Source organism: Crocodylus siamensis, chromosome 3, assembly GCF_052110815.1.
Source record: "Crocodylus siamensis isolate JL-2025a chromosome 3, ASM5211081v1, whole genome shotgun sequence".
Classification (NCBI taxonomy): Eukaryota; Metazoa; Chordata; order Crocodylia; family Crocodylidae; genus Crocodylus; species Crocodylus siamensis.
Genome location: NC_143397.1, coordinates 254,121,782 through 254,133,170, shown reverse-complemented (window position 1 = coordinate 254,133,170; position 11,389 = coordinate 254,121,782). Strand labels below are relative to the sequence as shown.

The 11,389-nt window shown below is 48.7% G+C and overlaps 1 protein-coding gene across 2 annotated transcripts in view; it reads left to right on the top strand.

Moving 5' to 3' along the window:
* Positions 1-1,023: 1,023 nt before the first annotated feature.
* The window catches only part of SLC45A4 (solute carrier family 45 member 4), an 88,414-nt gene continuing 78,048 nt past the window's right edge, over positions 1,024-11,389 (top strand). For both annotated transcript variants that reach the window (XM_090040726.1, XM_090040725.1), the window contains exon 1: positions 1,024-1,155. The gene's annotated coding sequence lies outside the window, so the exon portion shown is untranslated. The remainder of the gene's footprint in view (positions 1,156-11,389) is intronic.

The window sequence follows — 11,389 nt, the reverse complement described above, 5'->3', positions numbered from 1 at the left end:
TAAAAACCATGTCTGTGCTAAAAAGGGCGGCTGCCACGACAATATTTCTCTAGCGATAGGTATCCCCTTTACAGCAGGGAGTCTGGACTTGGCACGCGTGGCCCGTATTTGCAGAGCAGCAGGGTGGGAGAGGCACCACCTGCTCCGGCCACCTCGGGGTATAGGCAGAATTTATTATGTATAAAATGATCATCCAGCAGCAAGGTTTTGGGGGGGGACAGTGGCTGTCGTGGTCCCCCCGCTTCACCCACGGCAGGTTAGGGTGCTACCAGTCCTGTCCCGTCAGGGTTGATGGTCGTCTTAGTCAAGCCAAGATGGTGGGGTGTATGGGACAGTTTGGATGGGGTGAAACGGCCTCGGGCAGGGGGCAGGGGGCCGGGCTAGACGGGAGCTCCTAGGACTCCGTGGCCCATCTTCGGTGAATCAGAAGCCGTAAACGCGAGGCCGAGTGCTGGGGGACGCCAGGAGTCACGGAGGGCAACGACAACGGTCCGAGGGAAGTGGGCGCGCCGAGCCTGCAGGAGAGAAGACCGAGGGGCATTGAACACGCAGCCCGCCCCGCCCCGCTGGGAGGATGGCGCCGGGCTGCTCTCAGCGGGGGCAGACGACAGGACCAGGAGCAATGGGCGCAAGCTGCAGCCAGGCAAGCTGAGGTCAGACACTAGGAAGCACTTTCTGGCGACGGGTGGCGCTGCAATTTCCACCCGTGGAGGTCTGCAAGGCCCAGGCGGACAGAGCCCTGGTCCTGCTGGGAGCAGGCGGTCGGCCTCGGGGATCTAGTCAATCCCCCCGGAGCCCGCCACCCCGCAACCGGCCGCGCGGCGGTCCCGCATTGGCGCCGCACGGCAGAAGGGGGCGCCCCGCCGCGGCAGCCAATGGGCGCTCGCCTCCCTTGGGGCGCACCGTACCCCCCCCCCCACACTCACTCACCCCCATTGGCTGCGCGCCCGCCCCCCTCGGCCCCGCCCCTGCTGCATATTCATGAGGCGGGCGGGGCGGGGGCGGAAGCGGAAGCGTTGCAAGGAGACGGTTTCCGAGGAGCCCGGTATAAAGCGGCCGCTCGTCCCGGCCCGGCCCGGCTCGTCCTGCCTCGCCGCGCCGCCCATCGCCCGCCCCGAGGGAGCCCGGCCCGGGCACGCGGGGAGCCCCGCGCAGGTAGGGGGGCGGCTGCGTGGGTGATGGGGCTGGGGCAGGTGTGCGGGGTCGGGGGCTGAGGTACATGCGGGAGCAATGGGGCAGGTGTGTGGGGGTGGGGTAGGTATGGGGGCTGGGGCAAGCGTAGATGGGATGGGGAGGATGCAGGAGCAGTGGATTAGGCGAGGGCCAAGTGGGGTGGGGCTGGGATGGGGCAGATGCAGGGGAGGTGTAGGTGGGTAATGGGGCAGGTGTTAGGGAGGCTGGGGCCAGGTCTGCAAAGGGGCTGTGGGGTGGGCAAGGGGAGCTTTCATATGAGCTGGGGCAGGCAGCTTGGGGTGAGTGGCAGGGGTAGCTGTAGGTGGCCGGAGGTAAGCGAGGAGAGGAGCTGTGGGGCAGGTGAGCAGGGGATGACATGGGCTGGGGGCAGTTGTTGCGGGGGGCAGGTGAGGGGAGCCTGGGGCTGGGGCAGGATGGGAGCTGTCAGTTGGGGGAACCAGCTGCACAGGGGGACTTGGAAGAGGCTGGTAATTGGGGGGAGGGTGAAAGGACCGTGGGGGAGACCTGGGAGGGGGTCAGAAGCGGGGGTTGTGGCAGGGGGTGCCTGACGAGGGAGGGCGGTGCTCTGTGAGGGGCTAGGTGAGGAGTGGGGGGATGCTGGGGTGGGATGAGGCTCGGTAGCAGCAGCCAGAGGGGGCATGAAAAGCGGGCACGTGAGCTGGGCGTTCAAGAGGTCTGTGTGCTTGGCGGGGGGGAAGGCTGGGTGCTGAAGTGCTCTGTGAGGCTTGCGGGATGCCAGCCTGGAAACTGAAGGGACTGCTAGAGTCTGGCATTTTGTAGCTAAACGTTGTACGTGTAATTGGATTTCATATCTTTGTCAAAGCAGGTCCCCATAAATCTGTTCCCACCTAGTACTGGATGGGGGTGAGGAGTGTTGGTGGGAAAGGAAGGTGCTAGCTGAGTTCAGAAACAGGTTATCGTAATACAACATTTCCCTTTGCTTTCAGAGTCTGACCTCTGGCAAGCTGGAAGAGGAGCAGGATTCTTATTTTTATTTTTTAAATTATTGAACAGATGTAAAGAAATGCACACAAGATGTATTTGTTTAAAAGATTCAGTCTGTCTAAAGGTGGCTCCCTTATTGCTGGGTGTGGGTCTGGAAACATTTCTGCATGGTAGCAGGTGGAAAATACTCTGCTGACCTTGAGACTGCCCCTGAGAGCTGGGATTGGTCTGCTGTCTTTGTGGCGCTCAAGGAGCGGTGTGACAAGTCCTGTAACTGTTTTCTTGTGGGGAGACTGCCTTGCCTTTAATTAGCCAAGTCGCACTGAGTATTTGGCTGCCAATCGAAGGTGGAGGCAGTAAGAGGGGAAAGCAGTGTTGCTGCAACTCAGCCCAACTGCTTGTTCCTACTGGGGGAGGGGCAGAAAAGAAGCTTAAAGATATTTCATGTTGTGCTAGGTTGATTTTAAATACCGGGCTGGCTTGTTCCTCTCCCTCCCCCACAGATGCACGTATAGCAGATGTGTGCACCACAAAGTGGACCAGAAATGAAAGGGATTGTAAAGAGTGCCTACCAGCGGTAGCAGTGGCTACAGAAATGCATGCTGTTGTTAGTGCACATAGTCGTAACAACTTGCATAACATGCTGTTCTCATATAGGGCTCTCAAATGCTGATCTGCATCATGTTCCACTGTCTGGATCGTGCTGTGCTGCTAAAATATTTAAGGGAGTGCTGCTGGAGCTGGCAGTCGCTGTTAGTTTTAAAGTGATAGTTGGTGGTTATTCCCTCTTTGGCCTGCTCACTGAGACAATTTTTATTCAAGAACTCTAGATGTAGGGGGGAGGGTCATCTCTCCAAGCTGAATGTAAGTTTTGTAGCATCTGCAGCGTGCAAATGCAGGAGCTGCACTGTGTGGCATGTCCTCTCCCCTTCAAGCACTGCAGGAGGCTGAGCACGAGCACTGATGAACACACTGCTTTCAGTCTCCCTACAGTGTTTCTTGGAGTCGGAACAGGAGTCTGCCAGAAGACAAGTAAGGGAATTGATATGCCAGCTATTATGAAAGTAGTGGCAGCTGCTTTCTTTTCAAATAATAGCTGACCCCCTCAAATTAATCACTTTGGGACTCATTCAGGTACTCAAGGAGGATTTCCTGACCGAGCGATTGTATGATCTAATCGGCACATTAGCAGGGCTACTGATATTTCCTAGCTAGCCACTTGAAATGTTAGAGGCAGATCTGCATTCAAATAATGTTTCCTTATTCAAATCGGAGCATGCATCTGCAGTCTCTGTGTTGATGTACTGCTTGCCACACATTCATACTTTACCAAGGGAACTGTTACCACTTTATCTTATGCCTTTGTCCTTCGCCTTTCCTGGGGTATATGAAATGTGGTGCCTTCTGTAGACTCCTAATGGACAGTATTCTGTCTGCAATCCACTAGGCTCAAAGATGCTGAAATCTTGTGATGCAAGGTATTTTCAGTTGCCAGACCACCTAATTAAAATATTATTAATGGCTTTATCTTCCAAGCTGAATTTTTTCTTAGTACTGGCTGATTCAATTATAACTATTCAGTGCATATCAACATAACCACTTGGAACCCGTAGTGTTCTTAAAACACGCAGCCTCTGCCAGAGTAAATTTGCCTTCCTGTCTCCATTAAACTGGATGGATAATACTTGTAAAAGCTAAACAAAAGGTGTGATGAGTGTCAGCTTCCATGCACCGAATTTTTCATGTTGGTGAACAGCTGTATCTGCAACTTCTCAAAAGCTTTGCTCCTTTGGAGGAGGTAAGGAGTCTTGCTGGTCACCAACTGAGCAGCTTTGGCATCCTTTTCTTAAGAGCATTTTATATTAAGCTTTGCTAGGCATAGTTTCATACCTTCTAGGGTCGGAAGGGACCTGAGCAGATCATCTAGTCTGACCCACTGCCATGGCAGGAAAGAGTACTGGGGTCAAATGACCCCAGCAAGATGTTCATCTAACCTCCTCTTACCCACCCCCAAGGTAGGGGCCAGCACCACTTCTCTTGGGAGTTGGTTCCAGACCCTAGCTGCCCTGACCATGAAGTCGCGCCTCCTGATATCCAACCTAAACCTGCCCTCTGCCAGCTTGTGACTGTTATTCCTGGTCACTCCTGGCAGTGCTCAGGGGAACAGTGACTCCCCCAATCTGCAAGTGCCTAGATAAATTCACTTGCTAGCTCTTGGATGATGAATGAGGCTGCCCAGTAATGTCCTTGCTGTATCACTAGCAGCCTTTCTGAGGGAGGCAAAAACAATTGACACTTTCTTCTTTATTCCATGGTTATATGACTTTATATTAATAGCCACTTCCTTGAACTTTTGACTTTTTGTTACAGCTCTTTATTTTGGATGGATATGGGTCATCCGAAGTCCTTTCTTGCTTTCCAGCCCCTTACATTGTGGTCAGGGAAAACTGTGTATCTGGCTTTAAAGCCTGTTTCTGCCAGGCAGTGAGTAGATTGCATTTGGAGCACTGCTATCTTAAAAATAAGTCTGGAGCCTGAGCTTCAGTTCTCACTGTATCAGTACTTCCCGTGGGCATTGTGCCCTCCGTTGGCTTCTGTCATGGTTCTTCAATGTCAAGGATACAATTCCGAATCTCACTGCTCTTTGCCTCCCTTGATGTTCATCAAGTCACAAATTGCACATCCATGTGTTGCCTTCACCTTTTGAGATTTCCAAATCTTCATCAACTAACATAATTCTGTATAGATATTCCTCCTGCCCTATGCTAGTTAAGTTCCTGGTCTGTTCTTTAACCACTGTGTTGGTCGGATCACAATAAACTACAGGCTACTTGGGCTTTGAGTTGCTCTACTTGTGCTTTAGTAGAAAATCACAACTGTGTCTTGATGCCCACTAATGCAGAAGCAACCAGACATCCTTCCCTCTTGTTGTCCAACCCTGTCCCCACTTCCCTTAGCATCATCCTGGTAAGTTATTGTGGTTTGCAGGCACTAACAGTTGTAATGACCAAGGTGACTTTTTAACTCTTCCCCTCCTTACTTGAACACCCACCAAATCCAGGCCAGGAAAATTTTATTCCAAGCCATAGGCAGTTTGATTCATCCAGGCTATTTCTCCCTTAATTGCAGCCTAGTATACTTTGCTGCCTAACACTGTCAAATTTCAGAAAGGATATGAACTGACTCTATGTTCCTTTGGAAGGCTTCATTGTTCCCTGTACAGCATAGTCTGCAAGCCCTTATCTTGCAACCAGCTGTCCATGAAATGTGCAACTAGAAAACCAGGTGGTTTACTGGTGATTTACTGCAATTTATGTGGTGGCTGGTGTCTCTGTTTAATGTCTGAAAGATGCCATTTGCAACACACCCCATGTGCAAGGCTGAATTAAGTTTTGTTTAGATCTTGTCCAAACTTCAAATAAGAAACGACATGCTTGCCAAACTTCCAGTTTCTAGCACACTGAAGCAGCAAAGTAGGGTGGCATAGTGGTGGTGTAGAGCAGATCTGTATGTGTACAAAAAGTCTGAGCAGCCATGATTCATTTGTACCAATGGCAAATGTGCCAAATTTTGAGCTTGTGGGCTCAAATGGGGGTTACTCTTAGGGCTGCAAAAGCACTTTTTAACTGAAAGTACTGTGCCGTCTTTGATCCATGTACTTCTATGTAAGCTGTGGAGCTGTGCTACTCTGATCTACAGCAACTTAAAAAAAAGACTTTAAGTCACCTGTTCCTTTTTATTTTTGAGCTTGTCATTCTCATTCTTCCAGAATTTGGGCTATAAGAACAGTGCTTTCACTGACTTCCCACAGATGTCAGCTGATGAAGAATGGAGCGTCTCATTTCCTGGATAAAACTGAGTTTTAGAAAGATTTATTCTGAAGTCCTTCTGTATGTTCATATGCTACCTTCCCCTTTTAGGGGGAGCATGCCCTTATGCAAGGCAGTATTCCACCTCTGAGCTAAGTATGGACAGTCAAAAAGCCTGAGGCTGAATTGATTCATTCTTTGTGGGTTGGTCTAAGCTGCGTAAATTGAACTGATAAACAAGTAAACAGACACTTGCTTTTGTTTCCAGAAATGCAGCCACAGGCCTGCAGTGGCCCAAGCCAGAAACTGGGGAGTGCTAGAGCACACCTCCCTGCTTGGCAGGAGTGGAAGGCTTGAGTCAAAGCTAACTTGCCCACCCTGCAGGGGAGGTGCAACACTTGCTGGGGGACTGAGTTGACTTGAATCTGGAGGGGATCTGGGACAGAAGTTCAATAAACCAATTCAACCGAAACCAGTTTGATACTACATCCATCCAGGTTAATCTTAAATTACTTTCAAAGCATCCAAGACCAGTTTATGTGCACTGAACTTCTGGACCAAGTACAGAGTGAAAAAGCCTGAGGCTGAATTGATTTTTAATCTAAACTGCAAAGATTAAACTGATAAACAACTGGACATACATTTACCTTTGATTCAGGAAATGCAGCCATATACCTGCAGTGGCTCAGGCTAGAAGCTGGGGGGGGGGGGGGGGCTAGAGCATGGCTGCCTGGCACTTCTTGTTTCTGCTCTCGCTGAAGTCTCTGGGATTTGCAGTCCAGCATCATAAAAGCAGGACTCTGCAGGGTTGCACATCACTTCCTCTTCCTACTTCCAGGTGCCTCTGGGATTTGTAGTCTACGGTGGCAGCCAGCAGTAGCTTTCGATAAGTTTTTACTAGGGCAGGGCAGTTCTGTACTGGGGTGGGGGTGAGGGCTTTAACCCTGCTCCCTGGCCCCAGACTCATGCCAGGATTTGCTGGGGAGCAGTCCCTGCCTCTTCCCTTCCCCCAACCCTTCTCTGCTGGAGCAAACAACCCAGCTCAGGGCTAGAAAGCATGATAGGATGCTGGGGGACTGTGACTTAATTTGACCCTGGAAGGGTTTTGGGACAGAATTTTTATGAACCAGTTTGACCCAAATCAGTTGAGTCTGATTCTGCATTCAACCAGGTTTATCTTAAACCAGTTTCAGCCATTTTGAAACTGGTTTAAGTGTACTGAGCTTCTGTTTTGTTAAGGCTTAAACCAGTTTCTGATTACTCAAGCCAGTTTATGTGTAACTTCTGTCCCTAGCCTTGTTGTGTTACAGCTTTGAACTGGTCTCTGATAACTTATACTGTTTTATGTGCAACTTCTGTCCCTAGAGTGAAATTTTCCTCACTCTGCACAAAGGGTACACACAGGCATTTAGCCTAGAGGAGGTAGTGCACTATAAATCCACACAGTAGCTCCCTGTATAGAAACTTTTCTTGCAGCCAAGATATCAGTATCCAGTTCTAGTTCTTAAATCGCTTAGCTCTGTTTCCGGGGGTTTGAGTTGCTAAAAGCATCAGTTGATCCTCTAATCGGTCCCAAACTCCTTTCTTTAATTCTTTGCAAGACGAGGATTTTTGTGGACAATATATTTCTTATTAGACTAGCTATGTAGTTGGGAGGGACACAGGCAAGCTTCCCAGTACCATTATCCCCTTCCTCTGGTTTACATCTTTTTTCCTGCGGTGTAACAGTCCTGGGACCAGCAGCAGGGACTTCTCCTCCGCAACATTATTCTTTTTGGTATGTCCCTAGATGTTGGCAAGCTTCAGGACAACATAAGGCTCATCTTGGCTTAGTAATGAGTTGATTTGGTTTAGTGTGAAGCTCTAATTTGTTCTGGTTTTGGTTCACTGGTTTGGCTTTATATGACATGTGGTCTGCTAGGGCACGGTGCTCCCAATCACAGTAGCAGTGGTCTTGGTTGTCCCAGCTTGTTCTCGGTGACATTATTGAAATGCAGCTTTTAAACTGCCTGTGATCAATGATGGCAGATGCTATAACATCTTAATTTTCTTTTCTTTTTAAGAAAACAACCCCCCACAAACCACAGAGATGTCTAGAATAATGTTCCCAGCCCTTATCTTATTGTCAGGTGGGTGCTGTCTGCTAAATGCTGTAGCAAGCTGCTTTGTAAAGCTAGGTCATAAAGAGCAAATTTTGATATTGCTAGATAGCATTACCCACTGCTTGCCCGTGGTCTAGAAGCCAATCTGAACTTGGCCTGAGGTGTTTGTGTAGCACTAAGCACATTGAATGAGATTCCTGCCCCAAAGTTTGCCGTCTACAAGACCTAGTAATGGACTAAATGATGTGGGCTTGGGTGAGACAGGAAGGGGGAGTTCAATGCACTTTGCAGCTCTTGCAGGCCAAGAGCAGAATGAGAAATTCTGGTGTCATCAAAGACCTGCCTTGGTGGCAAAGAGGGTTGTCGGCTGGTTTTAGTTCGTTTTTCTTTATATAAAAAAAAAAAAGAAAAAAAAGAGGGCAGACGTACAGGAAAGCCTATAGTTCTGAACCGGTTTGATAAACTGGACCTTGAGTGCTTCTGTCACTGTTACAGGGAGATTAAGGTCCCCAGTCTTAGCTGGGCTTTCTCCGTTTAACTCCGTTTCCTCCTCTTGTTTTAAAAGGGAGCTCCAATGTTTTTGTAACTGAATATGAAAGCAGTGTTTTGCTGACCCTGCATATTTTCCTCTCCTTAGCTGGCCAGCCTGGGTTACTTCTGCTTGCAGTATTTTTCACTTTAATGGGCTTGTTTTTTAAGTCTCAAGATGTCACCTCATGTGCCAAATAAGTGACCTAACTGGGGTCTGAACCCACTTGATTGGTGTGTGTTTTGCTTTACTGAAGCATAAGTGCTGTGCTCACACTTGGCAGTCGTACCTCCCCACACACCTTTCTTTGTCCTTGAATATATGATCAGTCTCTGGACCACATCCAGAAAGCAGCAGTTTAGTCGCTTGCTGCCTTACTCCAGACCAGTTAAACAGATTGCTGTGCCACTTAATTTCCTATTTCTCATAATGCACCCAGATTTTGGTAGAAACCCTTCAGAGAATCTTTAAGACACTTGTGTGCTTGGAGCCTGTGCTCTGTTGTCCTGCTCTTCCCTGGTGACTTGCAGCATGAACTAAACTAGCCTCAAAGTTTGAAGGGTTGAATCTTCACTCCCAGAGCACGAACATGAGGCAGCTTTATAAAAATACACAGCATGGAAGCGATATTGCTTCCTGTCCGGAGGGAGGCATGCAGGCGGTGGCTTGAGGTGGTCCCAGAGGGGTGGTTTGGCAGTCCAAGCTGTTGTTTCTTAGCCACTGGCCAACAGCAGCAATAAACTCCCGAGAGTTCAAAACAAAGCCTCCTGATTCGTTTGAACCCAAGCATGCTTTCTAGTGCACGTGCCGCATCCAGTTGTGGATGAAACACTATCTCTCTCTCATCTCGGAGGGGAAAATGCAGAGGTGGGGGTGGTGAATGCAGTACTGCTTGCTTAATTGGCGCATGCTGTGACCCTTCCTCAGAGGCTTGTTTTAGAGCAATCAACTGCTTCTGCTGCTCTTGACCCAGCTGATTTAGGCTTATTAATAACATCCTGGCACTCAACATAATGCAACAACATGGGAGTATTTAGTAATATTGCTATATTAGTAGCATTGCAGACATCTTATCTGCCTATATAGTATTTGAAGGGTGGGGTGGGGAGCAGTAAGTAAGAGACAGTCAAGCTAGGGAAGGATAACTCTCGCTTCCAGCAGCCTAAAGTGCCCTGGGGGTGGCATTGCTTCTGGCCTGTACCTGGGGAAGGGTCTCTGGTATGGCAGTGCTATTTGGCTTTCAAGCCTCGGTGTACAAAGCCCAGACAAGTCCCTCTTTTGTAACCCTCCTTTCTCGAGCTTGAGCCTGACTGCTTCCATCTAAAAGGCTCCTTCATTAAAATGTACAATGGTGCAAAATGCAATATTGGAGAGAAGAGGGAACTGAACAGCTGTCTCGTGGTGGGAGGGGGAAGGGTGAGACTAATGCAGCAGCGCTAACCTATCTGCTAGAGACCCCTTCCTAGCCAAGAGAACCGGTCGCACACGAACGGAGCACCACTTGGGATGAGCTCTCAAGAGGCCCTTTTGCTGTGGAAGTGGTGTTTCAGGGGGAGGTGTTTGCTTAGCAGAGTCCTTGCAGCAAACTAGCTAAGAACCTGTGTTCAGTGTGAACAACGTGCCTTTCTGCTCTTGCTCAAATTACTTCTTGACAGGAGGGTGGAGGACGGCAAACCAGGAAAGCTGAATAAGCTGCAGCTGGGTTTATCATAATGTATGTAGATCTAGTGTTCTTATTCCCTCTTCTAAGCACCTGGGTACGCATTTTCACCCAGAGTCCCACAACCCACAGAGAAGCAACTCTTGTCTTCTGGTATCCCCAAAACAAGTTAATCCAGTCTATCTTTACTTATTTTAATAGTGAATGATTACTGCGGTGTCCAACTTTTTGTCTGCAAACCTGCATTCACACAGGGTTGGGGGGAGGGGGTCTGGCTGCCATTCTTAAAGTAACAGCTATGAGGCTACACTTATCTTTGTTGCTCAAAATAATACCTGGCAGTGAGACTGAGCTTCTTTCTCATAGCCAAAGCTGACTCTTTGTAAGACCTATAAAATCAGCTGGTCCCATAGGTAGAAGCTGCTATTAAGTGATAGTATCCAATTTTCGTCTTAAGCCACCAAACTACTTGCTCATGTTTTGTATTCTGATTGAAAGTTTATGGGCTAATGTTATCCAAAGTAAAATTTTATCCATAGCAAGTTGATTAAGGAATCTGAGGTGCATGGCATGGAGGAAAGCACAAAGGCAGTAGATAATTCCACACCAATTACTACAGATGGATAAACCTGTGGTGTTATCTGGTTGGAGTTTCTTTAACAAGTATCCCAAAGCACACTTGACCTGGTCAGTGGGCATGCCTTGAATACACTGAGAAATGCAGGGTTTCTGTTACTTGGGAGGCCTAGTTTAGAAGAGCCACTGCAATGTCTACCTAACCCACTTTGCTTGCCATGTCATGGTGCTTTGCAGCTGCTTAACTTTCCAGCTCCATGGCTTTATGCAGGCAGCAGTTGGTGAAAGGTTGTTGACCTATGGTCATGAGCCATGTTCTTTACGCGCACCCATGTGACCTTCTTTTTTTGGGACCTGCTAGCCCTGAGTTCATCCTGGAGCATATATGGAGTCTTTACCCTGATCTCTCCCTTCTGTGGTTTCATTTGTAGCACTGAAAACAGGAACTTGACAGCTCAAATGGGGCTGAGGCTGTTACCAAGACTGTTATCCTAGCTTCCTACTTCCACCCCAAAAGACTGTGGCAGGGAGGGGGGGTATCAGGGATCCATCACTCTGCTGAATTGACTGTCCT